This window comes from Myodes glareolus, chromosome 2, assembly GCF_982192425.1.
Source record: "Myodes glareolus chromosome 2, mMyoGla1.1, whole genome shotgun sequence".
Lineage (NCBI taxonomy): Eukaryota > Metazoa > Chordata > Mammalia > Rodentia > Cricetidae > Myodes > Myodes glareolus.
Window position 1 is genome coordinate 87,433,328 of NC_142027.1, and position 25,768 is coordinate 87,459,095.

At 48.8% G+C, this 25,768-nt stretch overlaps 1 protein-coding gene and 1 long non-coding RNA gene across 4 annotated transcripts in view; one reads left to right on the plus strand and one right to left on the minus strand.

The window, feature by feature from the left end:
• Slc7a1 (solute carrier family 7 member 1) overlaps positions 1 to 25,768 on the minus strand; it is a 67,222-nt gene that overhangs the window by 28,653 nt on the left and 12,801 nt on the right. For all 3 annotated transcript variants that reach the window (XM_087902649.1, XM_087902646.1, XM_087902647.1), the window contains exon 2: positions 6,240 to 6,330. The gene's annotated coding sequence lies outside the window, so the exon portion shown is untranslated. The remainder of the gene's footprint in view (positions 1 to 6,239; positions 6,331 to 25,768) is intronic.
• Positions 17,244 to 23,149, plus strand: LOC146895535 (uncharacterized). Its single transcript, XR_015000485.2, has 2 exons — positions 17,244 to 17,386; positions 20,309 to 23,149. It is a non-coding gene; the product is annotated as an uncharacterized LOC146895535 (long non-coding RNA).

The following is a 25,768-nucleotide window of genomic DNA, read 5'->3' on the forward strand; positions in this document are numbered from 1 at the left end:
AGGCCATGAGGTCTACTCTGGCGTCTTCACAGCAGTGGGGTTTGAACCAGCTTTATCACAGACCCCACTGGTTCCGTCTGCCTCACCATATACAGGCCTTCTCAAAGCCAGTAGCCCAAATCAGAAACGACCCACCCTGAGCATGGGAAGACACCAACCAGAACAGCAGCGACATAGATCCTCTCAGGGACACACATGTACAAGCTATGTGCACAGGGCACAGGAGGCTCCCAAGCCTGCCAGGGACAGTCCCAGTAGAGCAGGAGTAACTGGGGTCTGGGTCCAAGAGGCAGGAATGCCCATTAAGTAGACTTCATTCATCTTCCCCTGAGATGGAACGCTGGGGCTGTTCGTTACTTCCCTGGGCCTTCAAGGTATCCTGAATGGTGATAGCAATTTTCTGTGGCTCCTTCGAGAAACATCTTGAAAGAGGACCAGGAACATGAATAAAGCAGAAGATTCCACGCAAAAATTCGTTTCAGTTTCGATTGGCTGAGAATAGTTTCCCCGCTCATTCATTTACTCAGTCAGCACGCCCTTAGCGAACCTGGGCTAGTGCCAACATACACGCAAACCAGGGAACACACCTTACCTCCTGGACTTCTAGAAACTCCACTCACTCCTCCTCGACTCTTCCCGCCATCACAAACAACACAGAAAAACAAAACAACACCAGCAACAACAACAACAAAAAAAAAAACCACGGAATTCCTACAAAATCTAATGGTCCAAAAGCAGACAAAGAGAAGACGCTGCAGAAAACGAGAAGACAAGGGAACTGAAAAAAAAAACCAAACAACACAACTTGGTGAGCGGGGCCTGGTAGGAAGAAGCAAGACGAGACATCGAGCCAGGCCGGACCCAGGCAGTGCGTCTTTAAAGTCAGAAGTGCAGCTGTCTGTCCTCTTATAAGGAGAGAAGGGTGGAGCCGTGATGGTTTATGTTGCTCAACTCACATAGCTCAGGTGTAGCAGGGCTAGGACCTGAATGCAAGTCACCTGCTTTCCAAAGCTGGGTTCTCTGCCAGGGCTAACCTGACTCGGTTTGGGTCTGATGTTATTGTTTATTCTTTGGTGCTGGGGATGAAACCCAGAGCCGCAGGCTCGCCGGTCACACCAGGCACCTACTTGTCTTGTGTCAATCAGAGTCCAGTCATGTAGCCCGACTGACCCTGAACCTACTTTAGAATCCCAAGCAGCTAGGACAAGCACGTGAAACTTTTTCTCATTCCTGGCTTGCTGGACACAGCTTTGCCCAAACATGCCTCCTGAGGCCCGGCAGCTCTCACTGGGTCACCCCATCCGAAATCTACAAACACAGAACGGCTGACATGCACTCAGGGAAACTAGTTCCTGGACGCAAAACTGAACTGATTCCTCCAAGCACAGCAGAACGACGTCGCGGGTATCACCCACTCCTTTCCTGCTGCCGGCTGTGAAGCGGAGGAGACTTGAGGGGAGGTAAAAATGGGTAGTGTCAGCTGCATCCAGGGTTGCGGTAGGGTGTTCAGGGACTCAGAGACAGCAGGGGCTTGGAAAAGGTATGTAAGAGGATCTCCAGACAAGTCAGAGAGAGCAAACACACTTGAAATATTTTATGTCTGTAAAATAGAAGAATAAATTATATATATACATATATATATACATATATATATATATATATTTCAAGGCAGGAGGATTGAGACTGTTGGCTCTCCAGAAGATTATAAGATTATAGGCCTCTTATTTCCTGAATTTTTACTGTTTCCCCCCCATAACAAGTGTGCAATGCTTCTGAATTAGAGGGAGAAAAATCTCTCTAAGGAAATCAACAAACAGGAGGGAAAGGGGAAGATTAGAAGGTCCCTAGCAGGGTCAGCCCATCTCATTTCTGCGTAGGAAATGCTGGCAATTAGGTCTGTGCGATTCTGTTAGGTTTTCCTCCATCTCTGCGCAGGTCTGGAAATTTCCAAATTTAAATACAAAAGGAAACAGATTCCCCTACAACTGACTCCGAAATGCTTGTAGCCCCCACACCAGACCCCACTCCACACCCCACGGACCGGACCAGTTCCAATGTTATTAGTCACTGCCATGTACTGAGTGAAACAGTCTTTTGTAGAGAGTCAGGTTGGGCCATATTTTTGTGAATTATTTCTTTACACTGTGTGAAGATGTGTAATCGTGATTGGTTTAATAAAAAGCCAAATGGCCAATAGTTAGGCAGGAGGTATAGGTGGGACTTGTGGACAGAGAGAGCTCAGAGAAGAAGAAGGTGGAGTTGCCAGGCAGACAGAGGAAAAGGAGGTGCAAGACGGAACAGGGGCAAAAAGTCACGAGGCAAAACATAGGTAAATATGGGTTAATTTAAGTTATAAGAGCTAGTCAGAAACAAGCCTAAGCTAATGGCCGAGCTTTCATAGTAAGTCTCCGTGTCGTTATTGGGGAGCCACCAATGCCAAAGACAAGTATCGCTACACATATGAAATTACTACTATTGAACCATTTTTATTGGCTTTTAAAAAATAGCCAAGAGTAAAAAAGACCAGGGCTGCCCTCTCTAGCTATGCCTTTGCTTTCCTGTATTTCTTTTGAGCTTCAGAATTAAGACAGAAAAGTCAGCTACCTCTCCCTCGAGCTGGTGCTGGAGGAGCCAACACGAATTCTGAAGATTAGGCTGGGGGTGGGGCAGATAATTCCTAGATTATTCAAAAGTTCATGGCTGCGGAGTTAGAGGTAGAGAGAGGAAGATGGAAGCATTTCCCAGCACACGTTTTTGTGATACAGGCTGTGAGGGGCCTAGGGAATTTTACTCTCCAGCCGGTACTAGGGAAAAACAGCGCACACGCATACCTGCAGCTGGCACATGGGGCAGCAGACAAGAGAAAGTGTGTTGGCCAGAAGCCAGGGAGCGGCAGGAGGGAGGGCTGGGCTGGACCAGCCCCTAGAGGAGTCTAGCCTGGCCATGTGACGCACTCCTTGAGATTCACATCTCAATTTGGGGGAAGATTAACCCAGATTTGTCGTGAAAAGCACTGGGGGTGGGGGGAGGGCACGACACAACACCGTAAGTCCAAGGATTTCCCGTTGCTGCGGTACAGCGTCCTGTTTCGACGCCTCCTTGCACAGTACCTCAATCTGATTGGTGAAAGCATCTTTGCATAAACAAATGTTAAAGCCTGTTGTCCTTACCTGCCTGTTTTCTCAAAGAGCCTTCAGGTACACAAAACACATACCCCTGGTTGCCATGGGTACTATCTAGGCAGAAGTCATGCGCAAATAACCCCTACACAGGAAACGCCACCTTTTGTGGTAGGTCTTCCTGTCTTATTCCAAGCCACACTTCGCTGGTGGCCAAAATCTCAGAGGCTCACTCTGAACAGAAGGAATTTAGATTCTGAAATATTCCTTCAGGCCAAGCCTGTCCCCAGTCTTCAAAATCTCCTAGTCAGAGCTTCCCTGCCACAGGCTTCCTCCTGCGGAATGTGCATACAAAAGATGGCCACCCTGGGAGGCCTCAAGTAGAGAAAGTTTGGTTTGCCTAGGACTCCTTTAGAGAACAGGAAGAAAATGGCCAGTTACACAAAGGTCTTCAAAGATCGGAATGTTTATTATTATCTGAATGATCAGAGACCAGCGCAGAGGCCAGGAGGAGATGGAGAGAGGCACCCAGAATGCTGGAGGAATTCTAAAGGAATGAAACTAACTGCCCCCTGGGAGAGTGTGGCCACCAAGAACGATTTTTATCATAGGTCAGTGGCTATGTCAGCTGCTTGCTTTCATCGTTCTCATGCAACAAGGTAACCGCACAAACTCCAGGACCTGAACTTGACCCACTGCCTCACTCAAATGACAACATTCTAGACCCAACTAGGTGAAAAGCTCCCTTCTTTTCTGACAATCGATTCTGCCTCCGAGAAGAAAGCCATTGGTCAATCTAAGGCTTGTGTGTGTGTGTGTGTGTGTGTGTGTGTGTGGTGTTTGGCGTTGGGGATGGAATGTGCTAGACACACTGCTGAGTTACACTCCCAGCCCTTTAAAGAACTCCTAAAACCAGAATCCAGATATTTCCACATAGGTCTTAAGCAAGAACCACTGCCCTCCCCACCACCATCACCAGACAACCTACTTCGAGGACGCCTCGATTGCTACAGCAATGAGAGACTCCTCTAAGATTCCAGAACACGTTTTCCTGTACAACCAAAAAACTAAGGCTGTTTTCAAGAGTAGCCAATGCCACCATGTTCCCCCTAAGGCTGCAAATCCTGGAATGAGCCACCAGCCAGCACACTCACGGGCCCAGAGACCCTAGTACAGCCAGCTGAGCTCTCCCACACCCCCACTCGGGCAGCCTGAAGCAGCCCTGGACCTCAGAGACCCTTAGAACCCCACAGTGATGCTGTCACTCCCGCAGTCGGGTCATTTATACGGGGCTCTATCTTGTTTGCAGCCTCTCCATACTGGTTTGTTGGACAAAGTGGCCACGCTGGGAGAGCCCCCTTGAGGACAAGCTGCAAAAAGATCTCTAGGCTGAGCTAGCTACCTCACCCTGCCTGGCCAGTCGCTCTGCCCAGTCAGTCCTACACCTTGAGAAAATGGGCCACAATACATTGCACATATATAATACACACACACATACACACACACACACACACACACACACACACACGACACTGACAAAAAAATGAAAAATTTTAGAAGCCACTACTATAGTTACATCAAAAATATGTCCCTGGCACATTGTGGCACACACCTTTATTCCTAGCTCTTGAGAGGCAGAGATGAGTGCATCTTTGAGTCTGAGACCAACCTGGTCTGAGGCCTGGAGCTCCAAGCCATCCTGTCTCTAAAAAAATGGTCTCCAGCCTGGGCCATCATCATTCGAGGATTGCAGAACCTACAAAAGATGAGCCATACACTCCCCCGACCTCAGAGTGCACTATCTATGTGGGAAGAAGAAAGCAAGGAGTTGTTTAGGCACAACAAGTATTTATTGAGTATCTACTGTATATGACAACCCCTCCCCTGTTCAGGACTCAGACTACATGAAGCTCCCTGTCCTCGGTGAAGACAGAGGCATAAACATGTCTGGCCAAGACAGGAAGGTCTAATTATAATGGAATTATTATTAACAGAATTAATGACAGGAAGACATTATTAATGAGGCTACAGCAGCTTTATCCACAGGTACTGCTGGTAGCCTAATCTCCCCTACAGATCCGCACTCCCTGGCCCCTTCCTCTGCCCTTCTTAATCCTCCCTGCAAGGCTCACACGTGACACAGGTCACCTGCTGTGTCTCCCACAAACGCCTTCTGATTAAGGACGATCTGCTGAACCTGATTCTGTGCGCATTCTTCATAGAGGCGAGCACAGAATGAAGACTGTGAATTGCCATAAATGACTGTAAGAGTGTGTGAGAGAGAGAGAGGTTCGCTGCGCGCGCGTGTGCGCGCGCGCACACACACACACACACACACACACACACACACACACACACACACCCCTCCTTACCCCTGTGTAGCTCCACCCTTCAACATTTTCTGATGATAACGCAGCAAGAACAAAATCTCCACACCAGTGAATCTTTGTAATTCAACAGAAAACGGAGCAATAGATTTTTTTTAACTCCAACGACTTGGATTTTAATTAATTAATTAATTACTTGGGGGGGGCACTGGAACTCATTATGTAGACCACGTTGACAAAGATCCACTTGCCTCTGCCTCCTTAGTGTTGGGATTAAAGACGTGTGCTACCACCCCGACCAGAGCAATAGATTTTTAAAGTATATTTCCAGTGGCACTCTTTTTCTATGCAGAACCCAAACATGTGTGTGTGTGTGTGTGTGTGTGTGTGTGTGTGTGTGTGTGTGTGTGAGAGAGTGTGTGTGTGTTACTTTTATTTAAAAAGAAAAGACAGTCTCTCTGGCCAACCTTGGCCAGCCCCTCACCCCCTTCCCTTCTCCCACCCCTCCCTCTGCTCCCCCTCATTCCTCACCCTCTACCCTCCAACCCCCTAACCCCACTCAAAACTCTCAAGCCTGAAAAAAGTGTTGGGAATTTTAAAAATAAAATGGGGCTGGGTGCAAGGTTCAGAGGTAGAGTGTTTATCCCACACAAGCAAGATCCGAGGTCCATGTCCAAATTCACACACAAAGACAACTTGGGGCTACAGTCATCAGTTAGGTTGGGTTGAAATGAATAATACAGCCTAGTGCAAAAACTGCTCATGTTCTGGGGTGCCAAGGGGCAGGCGGTACCTGGAGTAGGACTTGTGGACCCTTCTCACTGCGGATGACTGGAGCCTGAGGGACGAGATGTCACAGTGGAGCCTGTGGTGGTTTCAAGTTTCTGCAAGACAGAGGGAAAAAGTATCATCACACAGCTCAGTTTGGGCACCAGAGCCTCCCAGTCGGGGCTGTCAGGGAAGCAATGGCTCCTCTTAGCTCTGCTGTGGTAAGCAGGGCTCCACGCCTGAAGGAGGCCAGAGATGGACACCAAGTGGGCTAGGCACAGGAGGCATCATGGATGACCATGAGTCACCCTGTGTCCTCTGCAAGAGCAGTCACGGCTTCTAACTGATGAGCCAGCTCTCCAGCCTCATTTAAAAAAAAAAAAAATGTCATACTGCAACATGCCAACATTAGGAAGAATCTGTGTGTATCAGTAAGAAAGTAAATACGCGAATCAGAGATCGAGCCAAATTGCAAACACCCATGAGTTTCAGGATTTAAAAGCCCTTGCAATATGATTTCAGAACCCACATGGAGTTTTGGTGTCATATTCAAAAGGAACATAACACTGATCTAAAGAAGGTGACTATGGCCTGGGAGTGTAGACAGGTGCTTGCGTAGCAAGCAAAATAGCCCTAGGTTGGTCCCCAGGGCTGAAAAAGAAAGGAGAAAGGGTAGAGAAGGCGAGGCTTAAATAGCTGTTTAGGAGGCTTGCTCGGGTCACATTTTTCTGCTATAGTATATAAAGCAATTAATACTAAATTAAAGCGAAAGAAAATGCATGCCATGCATTAATCCAGGATGAATCTACTGAGATTAGTGGCCTGGAATGCATAGTGAATAAATTCATTAGGACTGCTTTTCCTAATCCAAGAAATGCTCCAACCAACTCAATCTGATTTTCCAGACTTGCAAATTCCTTTGTTAAAAGCAGAACAGTAAAAAAATACCATACACCTAATACCCAAAAAATTCAGCACCAATTATGTTATGGTAAAGTAGGCAACATTTAAGCACCAACTTCCAGGGCCTCCGGGAGGAGAGGAGGCTGTGAACGTGAGGCCATGCACATACAGAGTGGACACCTGGCCCACCCAGGGGAACTATGTACTCCAGTGGTAGTGAGCAGATCACCCTGCCCAACTTCTAAGTCAAGGAGTCAGATCTTCCCCCATTAGGACGGCAGGGCTCTGTGAACGCATCTGGAACCCGTAGCCTATGCGCTGGGAAGCTAGTGACCACTGGCCATCTCGAGACCATGCTGACAGGCATGCTAAGGGTCCATTTTTTTTTCTTATAAAATTTCTTGAGAATTTCATACAATGTGTTTTGATCATAGTTACCTCCAACTCTTCTTAACTCCTCCCAGAGCCACCCGACCCTTGACCCTTGTGCCATTTTTTTTAAATAATCCATCAATTCCATTTTGCGCTTCCCATACGCTCCTGCGTATGGAACCATCCACTTGAGCAGCGGTTCTCAACCTACAGATCTCGACCACTTTGGGGGTTCAACGACCTTTTCACAGGGGTCCCCCAAGTCTGTCAGAAAACACAGATATTTACATTGTGACTTACAACAGTAGCAAAACTAGTTATGAAGTAGCAACGAAAATAGTTTTATGGTTGGGAGTAACCACGACATGAGGAACTGTATTAAAAGGCCGCAGCATTAGGAATCAAGACCTCCCCCCCCCCCGCACTGGAGTGTGGCCGACCTAGGAGCAGCCACACCCTTAATAAAAATTGGCAGATGTCCCCCAGAAGACATCAGTCGTCCACAGCTCCTCAGCTAGGCGCGAGGGCTCATGAGTTCCCCTTCCCCCTCCATGCTGACGTGTGGACTAGCTCGATCCTGTGCAGCCAGCTCAGCTGTCCTGAGTTCTTAAGTACATCAAGCCTGCCATGTCCCTCTCTGGTCCACTCTGACCACTGACTCGCACAGTCTTCCTGCCCAGAGGTGGCCATTGCTGGGTCACAGAATCCAGGGAAATCCCCTCCGTCCTTCAGTCTGGAAACCATCATGGCATCGTTTCCCTCTTCTCTGTTCCCCAGAGGCCCAGACGGTAAAGGCCTGCTCCTCAGCCTACAGGCTACTGGGAGGTGGTGGAACCGTTAAGAGGTGGGGACAAGTGGGCGTCCTTTAAGGGCTTCCTCAGCTAGCTCTGTTCCACAGTGCAGGCACCCCTCCCCGTGGAGAGGTAGCCCACTGAGGCAGAAACACGTGAGGAGCAAAACTCTCCATTCACAGCTTTACAGCAAAAGAAAGAAGGGCTAGGGAACCAGCCAGTAAAACTGACAGTCAAAAGGAAGCGTGGTCAACACAGAATGGCTAGATATACATCCTAGCCTCAGGCCTTCAATAAATTAACCCCAGTCCACTATGGACCAAGATCACTTGGCTCAAAATTTGACGATTCATCCTTCAAGACATAAAATCCTTGAGACAGCGGCTTCATTGCTCTTCCTTACTGAACACTGGAAAAGGTCAGTGAAGGAGAAGGAGTCCTACCCCTGAGCAAAAATCCAGCAATGGCTGAAAATGGAAGAAGTGGGAGTGGGGAGAGTGGGTATTGCCCCCACAGTACAACTGTCTACATCTGTCGATGTCTAGAGACATCGTCAATCGACACATCGAGGGCTAACAGGTAACCAGCAGATCGAGGCCAATACAAAGCACAGCACAGTTCCAGCTAAGACTTATCCTCAATGGGAGGCGGGGAAGCCACGCCTCCTGGCATGAACCTGAGGACTGTAAGGTGCTCCACATCTAATCAAGTGGGTTGGAGAGCACTCTAACTCTTAAATCCCAGGCCCAAAAGCCATAGCAAGATCTGTAAATGAGCACGTATTCCCAAGAGCCCAATACCTCATCACGACATCCCTTGAGGAACTTGGATGGCCCCGAACCCTGAGACAGGAAGCAAGCACATGAAGCAAGATGGAGTGTGGATGGAGAGACAGGATCACTGGTGCCCATTCTGCCCTGCAAGCCGTACAGTTGGCTCCCAAGTAGTATTCCTAGCTGGGCACCTATAGTTCCTATATCATCAAGGCCAGCCTGCACTACACAGTGAGATCCTGTCACAATCCTGACTGACTGATTATTGGACAGATAGGCAGAAGCCAGTCCGAGTTACACAGTGAGACTCTATAACAGTTTAGATTGGTTGATTGATAGATGATAGACAGAGATGGCATATAAATCTGTTAAGAATTCGTTTTAATTTAATAAATGCATTCTTGGAGGATTTCTTGGAATAAATGTCATGGGTCCACAAACACTTTCTCTGCATCTCATTCTGCCCTTCAGCCCCGGGAGCTCACACTCAGCATGCCAGGAGATCTCTGCCCAGCAGCTGATGAGCAGACTTGATAAATGTTGCCAGGGGAAGAGGCTATTCAAAGGGGTTTGAGTGAAGAATTGTTGGATGGGTGAATAATTAGCTCTTAATTACACAGTTTGTCTTTTAAAATAAAAAAAATTATCTCATTAACGAGGTGCCCAAGGAGACAATGGCACCCATCCTGAATTTGGACATGCAACACGCCTGCCTGCCTGTCTACAAAATATAGCCCTGACCGTGAAAAAGTGAGGTTGTAATGAGGAGAACTACTCTTTGGTTGCTGCTATTGGAGGTTTTTCTTTGTTTTGTTTTTTAAGTTCTCTGTATACGGGTGTTTGCCTGTGTGCATGTATGTGTACCATGTGTGTGCAGTGCGCACAGAGGCCAGGAGAGGGCGCCAAATCCCATGGACCTGGAGTTATGTGTGGCTGTGAGCTGCCATTGGGTGCTGAGAATCAAGGCCCTCTGAAAGAGCAGCCAGTGCTCTTAACCCAAGGCATCTTGTATACACAAACACAAAACACACACTGCAGGGCACACAAATGCAAAACATACACTACAGATCACCAGCAAAGTGAGTGCAGAAAAGAAGGTAATTCACAGCTATAATCCCAGCACCCAGGAGTCTGAGACAGGAAGATAGAGAGTTTGAGGACAATCTGGGATACAGTGCAAGACCCGGTCTCAAAAAAGCCCAAATCGGCAAAGAAAGAGACACGGGGGGGGGGGGGGGGGAGTGCAGACCCGAGGACTTCCCTAGATGGAGGCAGGCAGAAGCAGCCCAGAAGGCCTGACTAGGGAGAGCAAGTATCTCTCGACAGGAGAGAGCTGAGGGCGGAGCCCTGCGCTAGAGGTTCTGTGCTAATTGTAAGGATGTCTTCAAGCTTCCTCTAAAAACCAAGGCAGACTTTGACCTCCACAGCTGCTTGTTCTCCAGCAGATCCTCAGTAATCACTTTCCATAGCCCTTTGTCCCAAAGATCTGCTTGTGCCAACTGCAGAGCCCCAAGTGGATCAATAGAAAACTAACTAGCTTGAAGCAGAGCTCCCCCACTGGTACAGTGCCCTGCAGTGGTGTCTCAGAAGGACAGCAGCCTAGGGACACGCTCAGTGGGCCTTCCCCCAGGCTGCAGGCAGACCAGTTGCTATTTCCCTCCCCAAAACCAGCCCTTGAAGCACCTAGCACCTTGCCCAGAGCATCCTCCCAGGCCCTGCCACTCCTCTTCTTGTGCCTTTCTGTGCACCTGGCCGTACCATTCTCCTTACTCCTTGCCACTCCTTGGTGTATCTTGCCTCGGTTGGTAAACGGGTTTAAAGCCCCAGGCTGCAGTTCAGCACTATACCACTACTAATAAGCAATAATAGATAATGATAATCACTATTATTTTAAAGTAAAAATAAAACCCACAAAGATCACGGTGGTGATGGTTGCGGCACTATAAATGTGCTGGGTGTGGCATGGCACGTCTTTAATCCCAGCACTCTGAAGGCAGAAGCAGGTGGATCTCGGTGAGTTCAAGGTCAGCTTGGTCTACACAGTGAGTTCCAAGACAGCCAGGGCTGTGTAGAGACTCTGGCTCAAACAAAAACACATTATGAAAGTACTTAATGCTTAAATGGTTAAACTGTTTCATATTCTGTACATTCTACAGCAATTTAAAAGCACTACGGATAATTCAAGAACAAACAAGAACCTCCCACGTGTAGGAGGCAGGGCCTAGAGAAAGTACAGGAGGAAACAGAGCTGTTCAACACACAGGCCTGTTTTTCTCAAGGGAAGAAACCCAAGTCCCGGTCACCAGAAAGGCTGGTGGCCTTCACTAACAACCTAGTGAGCTTTTGCTATTCTAGATGGAGCCCCTCTTCCCAAATCCCCCCAAATCCTGGGCATTATTTAGGCCCTTATTCTTGAGTTTTGTCTCTCAGTGCCTAGAACCCATCCTTATGAGAGAGGTCACAAGTATTTTTCAATCTCCATCAACAGAACCTTTATTCTAAACCCTTCCTCCGTAGGCCCTTACCCTGAGTGCTATCGGCCAATAAAATTCTTTGTTATTGTAAAGGTCACGGGTGCTTTGCTACTTTGCAAGAGAGTTACAATGTAGCTGCCCCTGAAGCTTTGCTGTGATAATTGCCCCCGCACAGACTTTCTCCCGGAGTTTTATTATGTTTAAATGTGTAAGAGAAATAAATAAACCCGAGAGGCCAGACTCCGAAAGTTTTTGACCCAGTGCCTGCTAAGGTGATGCTGACCCATTCTTCACCTCACGTGGATCATTTCCCTGTAGGCCGTGAGGCTTGAAGGGACCCCAACACATACCGAAAGGATTGAAACGGCTGAACAGAAGATTAACTTCACTCACAACTATACATCCCCACATTTATTTGGATAGCCCCAAAGTGGAAACGACCCACATGTTCCGTGTGGTGGACGATCATTCATCAATACATTGGGTTGGTCCGTTTGTACGAAATGTCTGGAATCCTGACAGAAAGAACTTAGTGTTTGCCCGGAACTGGGGGAGTCGAGGAGAAGGGAAGGAGGAGCCAATGAGCAGGTTACATAGGCATGAATAGTGGAAATCCTAGAATCACAGTGAAGGCTGGATAAGACTTTGTAGTCGCTAAAAAGTGCCAAGTGTCACTCAAACCAATGAACATCACAGCAAGTAAATGACATTTTAAAATGCTGACAGGGAAAAAAATCTGACAGAATGGCTAAGAAAGATCCATCCACCACCACCAGGGAACAGGGTGATGCTCTTGCCAGCAGCCCCCCCTCCCCGCCACACATACTTCAGTCTAAACTCTTGCCTCTGCCCGTCCAGACCAAAAGGTAGACCCCAGCTGCAGCCGGCAAGTGCTCCCCACCATACTCACGGGGTCCTTTATTACATGGAGTGGCCACTCTGCTCTAAAGCGTCAGGAACATGAAATGCTCTCCTGCTTAATAAACACGCCTAGCCTGCACAGAGCAGCTTGGGCCGCTCTGTTTCAGCAGGAATAGAAAACCCAATCTCGGCTCGAAGCTTGCATAGAGCACTGTCAGGTCACAGAATAAAATGAAGGAAGGCTATGCCATTTGCTAAGGCCACATACACAGTTTCTAGGCTTTCAGCTCCAAAGTGAGGGCAGCATGGGAACCCTTCTACTTAGGGCGTGTATGCGTGTGGTCCAGGGCCTGAGGAAATGAGATGACTTAAAGAACCGATCGCGAGGAAGATTTTTATTTTTAAAGTTTAAGAGCAACGCTTTGAAGGCGTGCTCAGTTCAGGAAGGCAGAGGTGAACTGGAAGACATCCCCAGCAGCGTGATCAGGATGCTCACAGAAGGCACCGGCATTGCCTCGTGGCTGCCAAGGCACACCTGCCAGGCGACCCACTGCCGGGTGACTTCCTGTGATGCTGTGGGACATCTGGAGTTGATGGGAACAACTCTGTGCAGGTGGTGGCAGCCACCTCTTCCTTCCCGCAGATGTGTCTGGAACCGCCCCTAAAGATAAATAAGTCTGGGATGGAGCCCAGAGTCCACAGGTTAAAAATGTCCCTGGGAAGCCAGTCTGTGCTAGTCCTGCAATTACCGTGGGGGATTGGGCAAGCATCGAAAACCTTGGCCTCGGGAGTGCTGCTTTTTTATAGGCCCGTGAGTAATTTGTTCTCCTGGGTCTAAATTGCTAGCTGGCTGTTTCAAATCCTAGGCGCACAAAAAGGATGTGGGGTGAGCCTGCAGTGCAGAGCCACGTGCCTCAGCGCTCCTTCGGCACAGGGGGCCCTCCTCCTCCCTGGAGGGGTCAGGTGGCCGGACATTCAGCACTGCCTGGCTCTTGAGGAGTGAGAGAAGGGGCCCCAAGAAGCTGCAGAAGAAATAAATGTGGTGGCTGAAAGGATCAGAAAACAAGCTAATCCATTCCCAAACAGCCCATGTGCCACGGACACACTCACCAGTGTGCCCTTTAAAGAAATCTGGCCTTCGTTATAATTTAAGCATTCTCAGATCTATGGACAACAAATGCACAGTTTTAAAAAAGAAAGTTCTGGAACTGGATAAATAGCTCAAGTGGTTAAGAGAACTGACTGCTTTTGCAGAGGACCTAAGTTCAGTCCCCAGCATGCACATGGTGGCTCACAACCACCCTGTAACTCCAGTTCCAGGGACTCTAACGCCCTCTTCTGGCCTCTGGGGGCACTGCACACATGTGATGCACAGGCAAACATGCAGGTAGAACACCCATACGCATAATTTTTTATTTTAATAAGCATAATTTTTTTATTTTAATAAAAGTTTCACCATGTATGATAGCACATGGCTTTAACCCAAGCACTTGATATACAGAGGGATAAGGGCCTCAATGAATAAAGCCAGCCTAGTTCAGTCCAAATTTTCATTTTCATATATTTAAACTTTGGGATGTCCAGTCTCTATAGAGTAAAACAAAAGCTTTATCTGTGAGGCCATTGTGAATCTCAGCTTGTCACACAATGAAAAAAAAAAGCTGAGTTCAATCCCCAGCTCATAAAAAGCCAGTGCTGCAGATGGAGGCAGAGACGGGAGGGTCCCTGCAGCTCATGCTGGAGACAGAGGCAGGGACGGGAGGGTCCCTAGAACTCACTGGTCAAGCAGTCGAGCTGTATTAGTGAGCCCCAAGTTTAGTGAAGATTCCTTGTCTCAACACCTTGGCGGAGCCGGTCATGGTGGTGCACACCTTTAGCCCCAGCCTGGGAAGCCAGAGGCAGGTAGACCTCGGAGTTTGAGGCTAGCCTGGTCTACATGAGAGTTCCAGGCCGACAGAGCTACATAGTGAGGGCCCATCTCACAAAGTAAGAGTAGGGAGCAGGTGAGGAAGACAGCCACCATTCACACACCTCATCTTCAGTCAAAGCCACAAAATGCCTGGACTCTGCCTGCCACACCAAGAAGCCATTCTTCCAGTCTAAACTTGGGGGGAAAGAGAAAAAAATTCAACCAGGAAGCCACCTTCCTCTGTCCAGGAGGTCTGGATGCTCAAAAGCGCCATTATTTGTTTTGCCAAAGTGTGTATACATCCACATCCTGCTTTAAGAATCTAAAGAAAAATGACTAAAGAATTAAAGAATAATTTCAAGGACCCCTTTTTTTAAATCCATCCTCTCCAATCTAATTGTATTAAGCCATCTCGCTTCCTGCCTTTTAACTTACATTTCTGTAAGCATATCGTCGACTCTTTTTTGTTGGCCTTTACGAGGAACAATCTCCCTTCAGAAACCTCATCAAAGGAAAAGTCAAAGTGAAATGTCACCGGGAAAAACGCCAGGTAGCCAACAGCCAGGAAGGCACCCAGTGCTCAGCCCCGAGGCTGTGACACACTGGGAGCCAGGCACAGCAAGGATGGACCAAGCATGGCAGTTGCCAGGAGACTCGGTGGCTCTTGGTGGCACAGCACGCCATCTGGCACCAGATCCATCCCTATCACACCTAGCTAGGTCCTGAGGTCCCCACAAGAAGAGCAAGGATGGCTGGGCGGTGGTGCCCATGTCTTTAGTCCCAGCACTTGGGAAGCAGAGGCAGGAAGATCTCTGTGAGTTCAAGACCAGCCTGGCCTACAGAGTGAGTTCCAGGACAGTCAAGACCACACAGAAAAACCCTGTAATGAAAAATAAAATAAAATAAAATAAAATAAAAAGAGCCAGGATGCTTTGCCCAAGACGTACTTTCACCTACAGAGAGAGAAACCTGACCAACAAGGTGTGAACCTCATGAGTGGAAGAGAGCAGCTGTGATCAATTATTGCGTGTGACTCACAGAAAACAGGGATGAGTCAAAGGTTAATCCCTTCAAATCTCTAATCTGGATGTCTGATAGTAATTCTAAATTTAGAACTAGAAAGAACTAAGTGTGCAGCAAGTGCTAGCACACGCCTCCAGTCCCAGCACTCGGGAGGCAGAGGCAAGCAGACCTCTGTGAGTTCAAGGCCAGCCTGGTCTACACACACTGCAAGCTCCAGGCCAGCAAAGGAAGTAAGACATGTGTGGCTCTGTCATCTGAGCTCCCATCAGGACACTCTCTGAGCGCTGGAAGACAATAAAAGCCACTGAGAACAAGCAACATGAGCCCTTAGCACGCCCAGGCCAGCAAGCGAATCACCACCCAGAAAGCCGCAGACACAACAAAGGCCTGCTCCACATGGGACAGTATTTTCACAGGGCCCAGGAGGAATACAGTGGAACAAAGGACAATATTGGCAATGCCATCCTGTACCAAAGCTACTTTGTGCCTGCCTGATCATTTCTCAGTCTTTCACCAACAGTCTGGGATGGCGCATGACCTTGACTATGATCCACACATAATATGTGTCTGGAAGGTGCCTGAGCCTTGCAAGGAAAGCAGATGTTACCAAGCAACTCTAAATCTTTCATTAATGTGAACACCCCAATTCCGATTCCCTGCTCAGACACTGATGTAATTTTTGTTTTGTCTTGAACCCCTGAGTTTGGGCACCAAGAGACTTGCCAGAGGCGTGGACCCATTCTTGGTCTGGCCATTAATAAAGGACTCAAAACTTTTAATTGAGCTGGGCAGTGGTGGCACAAGACTTTAATCCCATACTTGTGAGGCAGAGGCAGGTAGATCTCTAGGAGTTTGAGACCAGCCTGGTCTACAGAGTGAGCTCAAGGAGAAACCCAGTCTTGAAAAACAACAAACAAACAAAAAAAACAAACAAAAATCAGTATTGGTGTCAATAACTTTCTCTTATGGATCATTTCATTATGGTGAGCTGCCAGTCAAGGACTTATCTGTGCTCTGAAAATTTGAAGACCAGCTGAGGATCACTTGGGAAATATCTTCCTCAAGATATTTCTAGCAATGGCATATTTCTGATAAAAAGATTATGTCCTAAATTCAAGTCGAAATATCCTTACATCAAAACAGTGCTGGCAGGCAGGCCGATAATCCCAGCACTCAGGAGACTGAAGAGAGAAGACAGTGAGTTTGAGGCAGCCTGGGCTATTGAGTGAGACTCTGTCAAATGAAACAGAATACGTTATCGCGATATCGGGTGTCTGGCAGGGAGAGCACATGGAAATATCTAGCACCCAGTTTGGGGTGTGATGTTCTGAGCTGAAAACTAGGGGTTTAGGTTTACCAAGAATCAAGCATTGCCTGGCAGGTCTCTCCCGGAGGCAAGAACCCTGACAGCAGAAGGACACATTTAAGGAGCCAATGGAGGAAGCACATCACTAACAAAGGAGACCGGAGCCATGTTAAAGAGTCCAAAGGTAGACTTAGCATCCTTCCCCTCCGTCTTCCTTAAATCCCATACCCTCACCTTTCTCAGTAAGCATGGAGTCATGCCCAGCCCATCTTGATGTCAGCCGAGCATAAAACTGCCAAATCAAACACGAGATAAATTTCATGTGAACAGTAAGTAACTATTTAATGTAAATATGCCCCAAATACATCACCATTATGTTCCAACTACTGCTAAAAAAAATCATTCCGTAAGTTATTAAAGTTATCCTGGGTACTGAGTGGCCGAAGGCTTAACTTCACCTCTGCTGGCAAGGCCCTGAATTGCATCAGAGAAAGAAGGGGAGGAGGAATACCTAAAACATACCCACTGCCAATTTAACTGGGCGGCCAATATTATGACTTGACGGGTGTTGCTGCGAGCCCTGGCCCCACCCCCAGTCTCCAAGCCTGCATGCCAACTGCCTCCTGCAAAGGCACTTCCCCAGATCAAGCCAGTGATCGCTACTTCCTTATTTGACAAGGGGCCCCATCTGGTGCCTGCAGGAGCCTACTTCAGCTACCCCAGAGAAACCGTGGAAGAAAGAAACGGCCAGTCACATGAGGTATTTGAGAACCATGACGGAGGGTGAGGGCAAAGCGTGGGGATGAGAGGGCAGAGCTGGGCCGAGCTCCTACCAAGCAGCAGCTTCGTTTTCAAAGGGATGAAAGTCAGTGCCAAGAGTGTGCCAGGCAGGCTCATCTACAGAAATGGGGCACACACCAATGGCTTGAGTTATCACAATATCCACAGACCCCTAAGAACTAAGCACGGCCATGAGGGACAGATATCTGCCAGCGGAGGACTTCACCTGTGGGACGCTGCGTCACTTCACTTTAATTGTCACTGTCATAAAGACCTGACAAGAGCAGTTGAAGAATGAAGGCCTTGCCAGGCGGTAGTGGCACACGCCTTTAAGAGAGAGTTCCGAGACAGCCAGGGCTGCACAGAGAAACCCTGTCTCAAAAAACCACACACACACACACACACACACAAATCATAAAGAGCACATGATTTGGAGGCTACAGTCCATCATGATGGGGAAGACATGGTGGCAGGAATAGATGGGGGGGGGTGTCACAGAATCCAGTCAGGAAGTGAAGAGGGGAGGGTGCTGGTGTCTGACTGCATTCTCTCCCATCTTTAAAAAAATTAAAGATTCTTTTTTTTATTGAGCTATATATTTTCCAACCCAAGGAAATCAGCTACATCCATAAAGATTCTTAAATTTTATTTTCTGTAAGATTTGCCTGCGTATATGTATGTGCGCAGTGTGTGTGCAGTGCCTGTGGAGGCCAGAAGAGGGCGCTGGATCACCTAGAAATGGAGTTACAGATGCTTGTGAGGTGCCCTGTGGGTGCTGGAAATTGCACCCAGTGCTCTTAACCTCTGAGCCATCCCTCCAGTTCCCTCTCCCTTTTCTTAATAGGGCCCCAAACCACCGAATGATCAATCCATATCTAATCTGAGTCTTCCTTCCACAGTTCAAAATCTCTCTAGAAATGCCCAGGCGTGTCTCATAGGCAACTCTAGATCTTGTCAAGCTGGTGGTGGATGGAGATGACAGTCACAGACACTTGTTTGTTTTGTTTTGTTTCAAGATAGGGTTTCTTTGTGTAACAACAGCCCTGGCTGTCTTGGAACTTGCTTTGCAGACCTGGCTAGTCTCAAACTCACAGCGATCCACCTGCCTCTGCCTCCCGTGTGCTGGGACCACACCTGGCGACAATCACAGATTCTTAGTCAACATCTGCCACTGTAATAACCAAGAACTGGATGTAGTACTCCTTAAAAGGCGGGCCTTGCAATCTGACACCTGCTATAACTAAAGGCGCCAATTAAGTGAGAGTAAACCATACCAGGCCCCAGGACTCCTGTAAGAATTAGCATTCTTCACTAGTCACCCAGTCTGCTAAGTGTGCCCTACAAACCACCAACGCCTGTGTGAAGCCCAGACAGAATCAACAGAACTGCCCGCCTGCCTGACCGAGCCCGTGTAAGCACCTCCTAGACAAAGGAAGACAGAAAGAAGCTGGCCGCCACCTCCCGCAGCAGAGCTGGGCACAGTTCCTCTTCCCCTTCATCTAAAGGCTGCAACCGTTCTTAAGTGGGGGGAGCGGGTGTGGCCAACCAAGTAAACATCAAAGAACACCTCGGTTTTCTTACATTTATGTTCAACCCACGGCCAAGATCTCTTGATCTTTGCTGGAAGGATTCCCGGAGATGCCTTGTCAAGACAATGATGAGCAGCAAGGGGCTGGGACACGGAGAAAAAGGAGAAAGGGAGGAGAAAAAGGAAAAAAAGAAGAGAGGAGGGAAAAGAAGAAGGGATTTAAAAAAAAAAAAGATAATGCTTTAGTCTGTGGTCAAGCCCCAGAACACTGTCCATCTGTTGTTTTGCTTTTCTCTTCTTTTGAGAAAGGGTCTCGGAGTATAGTCCCGGACTTCACTATGTAGACCAGGCTGGCCTGGAACTCACAGAGATCTGCCTGCCTCTGCTCCCAAATGCTGGGACTAAAGGCATGTTCTACTACATCCACCTCTCAGTTTAAAAAGAGAAAAGACAGCTTTGGCTCCCAGCACCAGGGAGGCAGAGGCAGGCGGATCTCTGTGAGTTCGAGGCCAGCCTGGTCTACGTAGACCCAGAGCTACATAACAGAGAGACCCCAGTCTCAAACAACAAAACAAGAGACGCCTGCGTTTGCTTCGCCGCTGTGAGCTGTGCAGTCTCTCACAGAACTTAGAATCTAAGAACAAACTGAGCCCGAAACAACGGAGCATGGATTCGGCATTGAAGTACTCCGCTTACTAAACACGGCCTGACACGAAGCAGGACAGCCATGTCTGTCCCCTCCACTGGCTGGTGTTTGTGACGGTTGAGTTGGGCTAAAAAGGTGAGTTTACATGTAAACAAATGGGTGGGTTTTCAAACGGTGGCCTGAAAACCTGGCATTCCAAATCAATGTCTGTCCTCACTTGGACACTGGTGGCCACACAGTCATGTGTCACTACCTACACCCTATCAGCCTACATCTATACTTCAAAGTCAAAGAAAAGAGGCCAGTTTTTATTAATTTTCATCAGATGTTCAAGCTTAGCCTACGTATGCTGCCATGAGTGTGCTTGGATTTGAAGGACACAATTTCCTGCAGATAGAAGGAACCACAGACCTCTCGGATGAGTAAGAGACGTTTCCTTTTCTTTTTTCCTTTTTGTTAAATATTTATTTATTATGTATACAGTATTCTGCCTGCAAGTACACCTACATGCCAGAAGAGGGCACCAGATCTCAGTACAGAGGGTTGTGAGCCATCTGTGGTTGCTGGGAATTGAACTCAGGACCTCTAGAAGAGCAGCCAGTGCTCTTAACCACTGAGCCGTGTCTCCAGCACCAAGAGACATTTCCTAATAGCAGGGAACTAGCTAATGCAACTAGCATGCTGTTGAAGTTGGGGGCTCTCATCTGCTCTGTGTCACTGCTTCTTAGGGCCACGGGGTTTCCGTTTGTCTCTCTCTGACACCAGCAAAACCGGTTGCGAATCAATCCTAAGCTGAAACTGCAGACAGAGGGGAGAGGAAGCGGATGTCTCGAAGACCCATTTGTTGCTTAAATAGCTGGCCCTACCTCTGCTCGAGCAAAGGAGCCTGGGCAGGGAGAGCACTTGGCAGACTTTCAGAACAACCGAACCACTATCTCTAGCACCATTCAAAATGAAATCGAGGTTGGTGGTGCACGCCTTTAATCCCAGCACTGGGGGAAGCAGAGGCAGGCGGAGCTCTGTGAGTTCGAGGCCAGCCAGCCTGGTCCACAGAGTGAGTTCCAGGACAGCCAGGGCTATGACACAGAGGAATCCTGTCTTGAAAAAGTGAAGAAGGGCTGGAGAACTATCTCAGCGACTTAGGAGCACTGGCTGCTCCTCCAGAAGACTCGGTTCAGTTCCCAGTGCCCATGTCGTAATTCACAACCACCCGAGACTCCAGTTCCAGAGGAGCTGGGAGCCTCTTCTGACTTCTGAGGACACCAAGCATGCATGTGGACAAAACATTCATACATAAAATGGATCTTAATAAAAAAAAGATACTTAAAAAAAATGAAAGAGTGCACCTGGTAAACAGAGGCAGACTGAATGCCAAGTTCAGAGCCAGCCGGGGCTACAGAGTGAGACCCTGTCACAGAGGGGAAGGGAAGAAGGACATGAGAAAGAATACAGAAGAACCCAGTGACGTCCTGTATCGTTGTTAGACACACAGCTCTGTGCTAAGAGCCTGAAAGAAATCCCCTCTATTCTCAGGACCCAGAAGATGTTAGATGAGGTCAAGAAGCAAATTCCTGCATTCGGTCCACGTCGTGGCCAAAGCTGCAACCCTGCCTCTCTGACACCAGAACCCCTGCCCCCTTCCTGACCAGGTAGCACCATGTCAAAGGTGACCTCATATCTTCCTGTTAGCCCGTAAAGTCACTGCTTTGTTTTCCTTGAATTACGCAGATTTAAGCATTGGTATGAAAGGTCATAAGACACTGTGTCCAACCAGAGGACAACGGAGGTCAATCGTAAAATCCAAATCAAAGTCTCTCTAGGCGGCATGACGCAGTTAACTGTGCACGGTGCGGTGCGTTACGGCCAGGTGGCTGAAGGTCCCTGGTCCGACAGCTCAGAGGTCACCTTCCCTCCAGCAGACTTGGCTCTGGACTGAGCCTCGAGCTTTTTACCGCAACACCCTCCAGTGGCCTGGCTGGAATCCAGACCCTTCTCTGTTTCCACCATCAGGATCATGGCACTATTTCCATAGGGCTTCCATTGTGGTAACCAAAGCACCTTGCTAGAGACGCCTAGGGGAACAGCGACACTAACTTCGTAGAGATGTCCCCTGAGGGCACGGCTCTGTCCAGTCTTGAAGAACGCACAGGGGAGAAGGAAATACCCTAGAGAAGGCATGGATCCTCACGGGGGAATTTCTACACCAGACAACAGCTAGGACCCAAGCTTGCCCTGTTCCTCTCGGCCAACACCCACCATCCAGCCTGTGTCTGGGGAGCCAAGAACATTAGAAATACTACCCCAGGGAAATGAAGTCTACTCCAGCCAAGTGTCCTGCTTTGGGAGAGCCTCACAAAGCAACCTTTGTGAACAGGCGTGTCCCATGATAGCATTGTCCAAAGACTCGTGACGAACTCCAAAATCCCTTGGCCCTTGCGTACCAGAGAACTACCAATACCCAGGGCCACTTCTGCTTTCCCTACCTTGTGTTCAGTCATGCAAAGTCTTTTTTGGCTTTTTTATTTATTCCAAAACACTGTCTGGTCTGACAGGAACACTGACTCTTGGAGCTGCTTGGAGAGTCTGGGGTTTTCCTCACCACCCTGGCCCGTGACCCTCTGAATCTCTGATCACATCTCCAACCCTTGATCCGGTCTCCCTTCTTAGGCATGCGTGCACTCTGCCGTCCCCAAACAGAAGAAAAAAGGCTTCTTTGGAGCCTGCAGCCTACAACTTTCGCCCTTCTGTAATGCAACCCTTATCGGATTTCTGTCCAGAGAGCAGATATTGAACACCGACGGCACCCGAGTCAGACTTCTGCGCATCTGACTCCTTGCCATTCCCTGTCCTTCTGTGAACTTCCTGTAAACCGGGGACACGCCTCGGGGCCAAAGGGTACCACTGCTCTAGATAACGACGCCCCTCTTCACCAGATCACTCCTGCTCAGACAAACGTCAAGGATCGTAAGCAAACACTGGAGAGAGAGAGGCCACGCTCTGCTTCCTGTGTACCCACACTGCTTCCCAGCTGATCCGGAGTCCAGTGAAAGCAAGGAGCAGGTGCAGCGATGAATTGGGAATGAGCTACCGGAATCTACCGATTCCTTCTTGCACCCAGAGAGTCAACCGTCGGTACTGCAAGCAGGTTCTCGTCCAGCACATGTAACTGGGAAGTGTTCTTTGTTCCCCCGAGGACTCGCCCGAGCTGGACAGTGAGTGGCCCGTCCCCGGCCCATTCAGAGTCCTTTACTGTCAGGTTCTGGAATTCTGCCCAGCTCCTAGCCCATGTCTCTGCATGCAGTGTCTTGTAACAGACGGGGGCTTGCCCTCCACCCTTCTGACTGCCGTTTGTGTTGGTCTGCTAAGGCAGGATGGCAGGAAATGCACAGAACACCATGGAGTTTGCCCAAAGACTCTGCTCCTCCGGACAGCTTTCCGAGACCTCCCCTAGAGCATCAGCTGGGTTCGGCTACTGTTCACTGCCCAAACGCTTCCTCCTCAGATCCAAACAGGGTGAGTTTCCACAAGCAAAATAAATAAATAAATAAAATCCGTTCATTTCTCTTTGATGGGAGTTGTATGCATTTGATGTGCACGGTTAGGGAATAACCTTTTGAAAAGTAACCATAGGCTTCCTCCCCGATGAGACAGCGGGGGACCCAGACTTCTCATGGCCTATCCCGACATTCCAACCTTCCCCCAGAGACACCCAGCAGAACAGGACATGGCAGCCACTGACCTGACACCAGGAAATGCCTGGCCCTGCCAAGGCGGGAGAAAGCATCCAATGGTGCTTTGTTGGGCGTGGAATGCCGGGCCTGAGGCCGCTCACTTTTCCACAACTGAGATGAAGAAATTGTTGGCAGAAGCTCTTCTGGAATATTCCTTCGAGCAGCACAGATCTGGCGGATCATCTGAATAGGGACCCTGGGCCCCATTCTCCTCCCTTATAGCCATACCTATATGGTATTTCTGAGCTAAACCAGGCAAGGGACAGCATCTAGATGGCCACCTCTGTCACTGTCCTAACCCCAGACTTCCTGTCTCTCTCCACCCCGCAGGGTCACCACTGTTCCTGTCTGACAAATACTTTCCCAGTCTCCCCTCACTGCCCAATGCTCTTTGGTGGCTCCATAATCTCAAAATGCCATGATTTCCTGATCAGGGCTGGAAATCCTAATGGAAATAGCCCCTAAAGAATCCTTTCCAAATCCCAAAGCAGAGACTCTGGCCCAGAGTTGGAACACCTTGCCCTGTCCGTGGCCAGGGGAAAGACAGCCGAGTCTTAAGTAGACACACATTGAGTCTACCGCACCTGCTGGTGAGAGTGAGATGAACATCCAGCAGGCATTGCTTCTGTGTGACCAGTAGGTGATAACAGAGGTGACCTTCCTAGATCTCTAGGTTCGAAGGCTGAAGAGAGAGCCCAGGATTCCCATCCCCCATCGGCCTTTTCATAGCGTGCAATACTGCTGAGCACAGCATCGTGACGGGTGGCGTGCACCAGGCCTCACAGCGTTCACCTTACGACACCTCCATCACAGCATCCTCTTACACCTCTGTCCCGCCTGATTTTCTGTCAACAGGACACAACCTAGCACGTTCCGGGAAGGAGAGCCTCAAGTGAGAGGATGTCTCCTTCAGATTGGCCCCAAGTCTGTGGGGGCATCTTCCTGATTCATGGCGAATACGGAAGGTAGCGGATGCCACGCCTGAGCAAGTGGTCCTGGGTTGTTGGAGGAAGCAAACTGAGCACAACTTTAATCTTAGCACAGGAGAGGTAGAGACAGGGGCGCCTCTGTGATTTCAAGCCTAGCCTGCTCTACACAGTGAGATCCAGCCCATCCAGGATCATGTAGTAAGACCCTGTTTTAAAAAACTGGGGTGCTGGAGCAGTGGTTCAGTAGGTAAGAACACATACTGTTCTTTGCAGGGTATCAGAATTCAGTTCCCAGCACCCGTTATCAGGCAGCTCACAACCACCTGTAACTCCAGCTCCAAGAGACCTGATGCCCACACACATATACACATAAATGAAAATAAAATTAAAAGTGAAGAAAAGAAAAATCACATAATACTTGCCATTTCGAGGTACCCCATTCTTACTGCAATCCCTTCCTTTCTTTTTCTATGACGAGGTAAGAGAAAGGCATTTTAATTAATGAGTCTGTCTACTGGGGGACATTGTCACAGTGAACAGGGAGACCCTTGGTGCGGCACAGGACCCCGACGTGGCTCTTCACGGAGCGACCTCTCACTTTAAATGTCCCTCTGCCACAGCCTCACCAGGCAGACAGCTTTGAACTCGATGACAAGCAAACACAGCCAAGGTTTAGTCTAATGCTTCTAAGCCAAATCCTTCCTCTTGGCAGGTTCAGCACCCCTGGGGAGGTAGTGGTGGGTGGGACCCATGTCTAAGCACCTCCTTTCCCTGGCCACCCTTCCTGAGACCTTAAAAAATGAGCATACGTAAACCACCAGAAGACTTAACCACCCAACATACACCAGATATTGTTCTGAGTGGCACCCTGGTTTACGGCTCTCTAAGCAGAGGGCCTTGGAACCTGGCAGCCCATGTCGGCTCTGACGGTGCCAAGTCTACCCCTCTAATCCCTCTCCAAGCTCGGTCTGTCTTCTCCGTGTCTGCTCTTAATTAGACAGCCCCTGGCATCCACCTCTTCGGTGAAGAATTTCCTGAGGAAGAGGGAACAAGCCTTGGCCCATCTCACATCCACCCAGTCCTTTTGGAAACATCTCTAAGCATGTTAACTGGTACCTCCTCGTTTACCAGCAAAGCAAGGACACAAGATGTGCAACCTGGGGGATGGGGTCCCTGGAGAAGCCTCGGGAGGCTGAAGTTTAACCCTGGAAGCACTCGGCCTAAGGACAGCTTGTCTTTCCTGAGCCTCCTGCAGACCCTAGGCTCTAACCCCCCAAGTGAGACCTGTGACTTCAAATGCAGACACCGAGGCAGAGCTGTGGCCACTCATGCCACTCAGACCTCCTGCAATGGGGAGGGCGGCTTGCCTCTCAGTTCCATCAGCCCCTTTTGGCAACAAAGTTTTTGCATCTTCTTCCATTTATTTCTGCCCCCTTCTGCCCACCAGGCCCTCGGCTATCAGTGAGCCCCACCCCTGCAGAACTTTCCGTCCTATCGGCAAGTCGGCTGAGAACAGATAACCGGCTCA